The sequence below is a fragment of the Microcaecilia unicolor genome, chromosome 6 (assembly GCF_901765095.1).
Source record: "Microcaecilia unicolor chromosome 6, aMicUni1.1, whole genome shotgun sequence".
Lineage (NCBI taxonomy): Eukaryota > Metazoa > Chordata > Amphibia > Gymnophiona > Siphonopidae > Microcaecilia > Microcaecilia unicolor.
In genome coordinates, this window is record NC_044036.1 from 93,445,318 (window position 1) to 93,451,317 (window position 6,000).

At 41.8% G+C, this 6,000-nt stretch overlaps 1 protein-coding gene across 4 annotated transcripts in view; it reads right to left on the bottom strand.

Moving 5' to 3' along the window:
• NPL (N-acetylneuraminate pyruvate lyase) overlaps positions 1-5,510 on the bottom strand; it is a 79,327-nt gene extending 73,817 nt beyond the window's left edge. For 2 of the 4 annotated variants that reach the window (XM_030205916.1, XM_030205915.1), the window contains exon 1: positions 5,340-5,510. The gene's annotated coding sequence lies outside the window, so the exon portion shown is untranslated. Of the gene's footprint in view, positions 1-5,005; positions 5,064-5,339 lie in introns of those variants that run through there. The other 2 variants (XM_030205917.1, XM_030205919.1) reach the window with 2 other exon arrangements.
• Between the last annotated feature and the right edge of the window lie 490 nt (positions 5,511-6,000).

A 6,000-nucleotide genomic window follows, 5' to 3' on the forward strand; every position in this document is an offset into this window, starting at 1 on the left:
GAAAAGGATATGGTCAGCTAAAATAGGCGTTTGACAGCAGAAAAATATCTTACCCTTCTCCTACAGAAGCCCCATTCAGTTGGTTGCCATATTCTTCAAAGGAAGGCTCCGTAAGGGAGTTTTCCCTTGAAAACAAACAGAGAACCATGTAAAAGCCACCACAGATCACAGTGTTTTACTTATGTTTAAGTGTTCTTATTTACGTCCCCTGTTTTGACTACAAACATTCTGTCACATTCCAACATAATCGCATGTCACTCACTGAGCCTTTAAACTTGGTTAGAAACTATATCCAGAAACATAAGTATGACGTCCTATCCTAATAGGTTGATTAGTTCATTCAAATGGAAGCCAGTACCATGGTCTGACCATTTCCAACTGGACTTCACCATTGATATCTGTATGTCAAGCTTAACCAAACACAAGTCATCCAAACTCATCTCCACCAGAGGTACAATCAACGAGGCCACTTTCTGGACAGAGCTATGAGACTCCCTCACTACCGCATCTCCTACACATGGTTCAATCAAATCCTGCTGGGACACCAAGGTGAAAGCCATACTAGACAAAATTGCTCGATTTATCACTAAAAAGGTCAAAACATCCAGAAATTTGCCATGGTTTTCAGAGGAATTATTGATCCTAAGAAAGGAATGTCGACGCCTTGAAAAGCAATGAAGAAAGAACAAAGATACTACTGATAAATCCAATTGAGTGTAATAGCAGATTATACTATTCACAGGAGTTTTAATTCTTTTAATTTTGTATGTTAGTGTGTAACAATTTTTATTGATGACAAAGCATATTGAATATAATCATCAGCTATGAACATGCAAAATCAAGTAAAAAATAAGCACATGTGAATAACAGCATGGTATCTGTCATGAAAACATTAGGTATTCATAGCTTCCTGCTCCTACCCAACCCTTACCGAACTCAACAAGAAAAGAAGATTTAAAAGAAAAAAAAACATATAATAAATGTTAGGTATCTGTTACTGATGCACCAACCGAAAGGGTGTGCTCTTATCCCTTCCAGCAGCGCCTTAAAGACCCAGAAACCACTTAAAACAAAAATCCAAAGCGTGCGCGGTATGGGGACCCCTCTTCAAAAAGAATACAGAAAGGAGCTTTCACCACCCCACCCCCTCAAAGGGAGAAAGTAGAGCAGAACACAAAAGAAAGGTTCTCCTCCCTGTCTCCCTCCTCTCTCCGCCCATCCTTCCCCTAAAATGTATTTACATAGTAACGTAGCAAATGACGGCAGATCAAGACCTGCATGGTCCATCCAGTCTGCCCAACAAGATAAACTCATTTTACATGGTATGCGATACTTTATATGTATACCCGAGTTTGATTTGTCCTTGCCATTCTCAGGGCAAAGACTGTAGAAGAAGTTCTGATTCAAACGTTGAAGCCTCTTAAAATTTACACTCAAGCCCATCCATATCTATTCAGTCACGATCAGGGCGTAGACCGTAGAAGTCTGTCCAGCACCGGTTTTGCTTCCCAGTTACCATCGTCGCTACCTAATCTCCGCTAAGATTCCGTGGATCAAACAGGATTCTTTTGTGTTTATCCCACGCATGTTTGAATTCCATTACTGTTTTCATCTCCACCACCTCCCACGGGAGGGCATTCCACGTATCCACCACCCTCTCCGTGAAAAAATAGTTCCTGACATTACTCCTGAGTCTGCCCTCTCTTCAACCTCGATTCGTGTCCTCTAGTTCTACCGCCTTCCCGTCTCCAGAAAAGGTCCGTTTGCGGATTAATACTTTTGAAATATTTGAACGTTTGTATCATGTCACCTCTGTTTCTCCTTTCCTCTAAGGTATGCATGTTCAGGTCGGCAAGTCTCTTCTCGTACGGTTTGCAACACAAATCCCATACCATTTTTGTAGCTTTTCTTTGCTCCGCTTCCAGTTTTCTTAGCAAGATACAGCCTCCAAAACTGAACACAATACTCCAAGTGGGGCCTCACCAACGACTTGAAGAGGGGCATCAACATCTCCTTCTGCTGGTTATACCCCTCTCTATGCAGCCTAGCATCCTTCTGGCCACAGCTGTTGCCTTGTCACAGTGTTTCTTCACCTTCAGATCCTCAAACACCAACATCCCAAGGTCTCTCTCCTGAGTCAAGCTTACTAATCTCTCCCCTCCTATTCAGTATCTCACTTTTGGGTTTCTGTACCCCAAGTGCATCACTGTACACTTCTTAACATTACATTTTAACTGCCAGACCCTCGACCATTCTTCTAACGTTTTGCGATCCCTTATTGTTTCTACTCCCTCCAGGGTATCCACTCTATTGGCTATTTTCGTGTCATCCACAAAAAGGCAAACCTTTCCTTCCAACCCTTCAGCAATATCTCCCAAATATATTAAACAGAATAGGCCCCAGTACCTACCCTTGAGGAACTCCACTGCTCACCTTCCTTTTCTCCGAGTGGATTCCATTTACCACCACCCTCTGGATAGGAAACTGTTGGTCAACCAGTTTCCTATCCAGTTCACCACTTTCGGTCCTAAGTTCAGCCCTTTCAGCTTATTCACGAGTCTTCTGTAGGGGACCATATCAAAGGCCTTGCTGAAATCCAAGTAGATTACATCTAACGCATGTCCTTCATCCAGGTCTTTGGTCACCCAGTCAAAAAAGTCAATAAGGTTCATTTGGCAGGATTTTCCTTTGGTAAAGCTATGTTCCCTCGGGTTCTGTAACCCGATGGCTTCTAGAAAGTTAACTATCCTTTCTTTCAACAGCGACTTCATTATTTTTCTTACCACCAACATGAGACTTACCAATCTGTAGTTTCTAACTTCTTCCCTGTCTCCACTTTTGTGAAGAGGAACCACATCAGCTCGTCTCCAATCCAACGTAACATTTCCTGCCTCTAAAAATCTATAAGTACCTGTATATAATATGTAAGCCGCATTGAGCCTGCTATGAGTGGGAAAGCGCGGGGTACAAATGTAATAAAAAGAAAATGGAAGTCAGCCTTCAAACACTACAAAAAGAAGGTAGCTGACCCAAAACACCAATACTATAGCAGCATAATAGGTCAAGATGATCTTGACAACAAAAAACTTTTCCACTAAGTTAAAATACTAGCTTCCACTAATAAGGATGAACATTTACAGAAAACAATCGCTCAAGACCTCATTGATCATTTCTCCAATAAGATCCTCCAAATTAGGTCCAAACTATCTAAGGCTACTCCAACAGAGTAAAGCAGCCCAACTGTAGTTCAGCCTTAATAGCTGGAGATCCTACAACTCAAGGACTCAAAACTGGGAATCTTTTCAACCACTAACAGCTGAGGATGTAAGATCAATGCCCAAAACACCTACTCAAATCCATCCCTATGGAAGAAGTAAACTGGTTACTCAATGATCTCAATGAACTGTTAAAAACTGGCGCTCTCTCTCTCTTGATATGGGCAAAATTGTACTCACTCCACTACTTAAGGGATCTGGCCAAACTACCTTCCAGTAGCAAGCATACCCTTTTTTACTAAAGCATTAGAAACCTACATTAGTAAACAACTCTCTTTTTATCTGGAAAAATTTTCTATTCTACACTGGTCACAATTTGGCTTCAGATAGTCACATAGTACAGAATTACCGCTAGTTTTAAATACTTATGTCAAATACCACCTATGCAAAGGTGACCAAGTAATTCTGCTACAATTTGATATATTGGCAGCATTTGATGCGGTTGACCACACGTTGCTACTCAAACGCCTGGATCAGATAGGAATAATAGGGACTGTGCTCAAATGGTTCAGTGGATTCCTTTCAAATCGAAGCTATTCTGTCAAGCAAAACAACCAATTTTCCAACTACTGGTCTACTAAATGCAGGATCCTGCAGGGATCTCCCCTCTCACCGATCCTGTTCAACCTCTTTATGTCATCCCTTGCCTCAATACACCTGGGACTTAATGATCTACTATCATCCTACAAGAATAATATCCTGCTTCTCTTACCAGTAACAGCATCCAACAAGGATCCAACTCAGTCTGTAGCGAATGGTATGACTGTTGTTAGCACCTGGGCCCTGCACAATAAGCTGAAAATGAATGCACAAAAAGCCAAGGTCCTGTGGTTCTGAAATCAGGGAGTTGAGGTCCCATCATCAATATCTTTGTCCAATGGTCAAAGCTTTACAGTCGAATCTGAAACCAGAGTATTAGGGGTCTTGCTTGATTCTTCACTCACTTTCTCTTTCCATATTCATCAGCTATGGAAGACAACACTATTCAGAATGAGACAGCTACGTCTAGTCAGACCATTCTTCGACCAAAAAGCCTTCACACTACTAGTCCAAATGTTAATCCTACCTCACTTGGATTACTGTAACATTCTATTTCTTGGTATTGTGTCAATATCAGAAAAAAACTGCAATTCATACAGAATACTGCTGCAAGATTAATATGATTAATATACAGATTTGAAATGTCAACTCATCTAAAGAAACTGCACTAGCTTCCCATAGCAGAAAGACTCAGGTTCAAAGCTGCTTGTTTAGTTTTTCAAATCTTACTGGGCTTTACTATATCTGGTCCATTCTAACAGTCTGAAACAACAACTAATGCTAGCATCACCATTTCAAAAGACAATTCGAAATCAGAAGATTTTCAGCTCTATATTCCCTGTACTTGGAGTAAAAATATAGAACTCTCTACCTATTCCCGTCAGACCTGAAAACAGCTAAACTTCAGGAAAGGGCTAAAGACCTTTCTCTTCCCAATGCCTGCTTCACAATAATCCATCATGACTTCTACTTCCTAGTATCATCCATTATCCTTTCCTTTAATGTTTTTAGTCTCATGCATTACACCAGTGATCTCTAATGTTTCTCATACCTCTAACACGATCTGATTTTGTCCCACTTAGAATGTAAACCACACTGAACCCTGGAAAGGGGATAATAGCGGTATACAAGAACTGAGTTGAAATGAACAAGTTGCAGGGAGTAGAACGCCTGAAAGTGCTTATTCTGACCTTATCTCCCACCCAAACGATCTAGGTTCTCTCTCATTTCCTCTCCTATCACTTGAAAGGGCTGGATAATCACAGCCGCCCACCAACCCTTCCATCCGCTGCGCGTTTTCAGGTGACAAATGGGATGGGAACCCCCTCCATCCTTCCTTCACTGTCACCTGAAGACAAGGGGCTCGCTTGCCACTCAGAAGATACCGAGTCACACGCATTCGGGTATCGGGGGACCGGTATCCAGTACTCAAAATCTGCCATCTCTCTTTCTCTCTCCTGCTTTCCTCCTTGCCTGCGATCCGGCACCTCCCCCTCAAACCCCCACTGCCCGTCGTACTCATACCTGAGCTCACCCACCAACAATCCCGCAGCTTTCCGACTCCGGTCAGTGCCCAATCCTTATGACACAAGTTCTTCTTTCTCTAAAGCAAGGAAGTATAATAAGACCAGACCTCCCCTTAGTTACTAAGGCATCCCGCCTTGCCGTAAACAAGAAGTTGCGTCAGAGGACAGCGGGACGTCCAAGGAGGTCATTCCAAAAAACGTGTAATAGAAAGGAGTGGAAGTGACTCGTGAGCCTATCTAGTCCACTGCAGTGCAAGCAAAGCAACCGATTTGGTTAATCTCAGTTTCCACTCTCCCCGCGCAGCCGTCATTGCCATACACTCAAAACAAAGCAAGCTTCACGTTGTCGTTCTTTATTATTGTTGGTCCATCTGTAATGTAACAACTCGAAAGCTGTTTCAGTTGGATAGGCGGTGCCTTAAAAGGTGGAGGAGAAAAGAAATTGAATATCACTAAAACATCTTAAAAGTTATTGTAGCTGGTAGAAACAATAATTATAAACTCTTGTTTGTGCTCATTTTCTTCACTGTTCTTCTATACAATACAGATGGCCAGATTTCAGTGAGGATATCCTGTTTCTTGATGGGTTAATATTAACTGTTGTTGTAATCTGCCATGGGAAGCCTGGTGTTGTAAAGATGATGGAATATATTGAAATT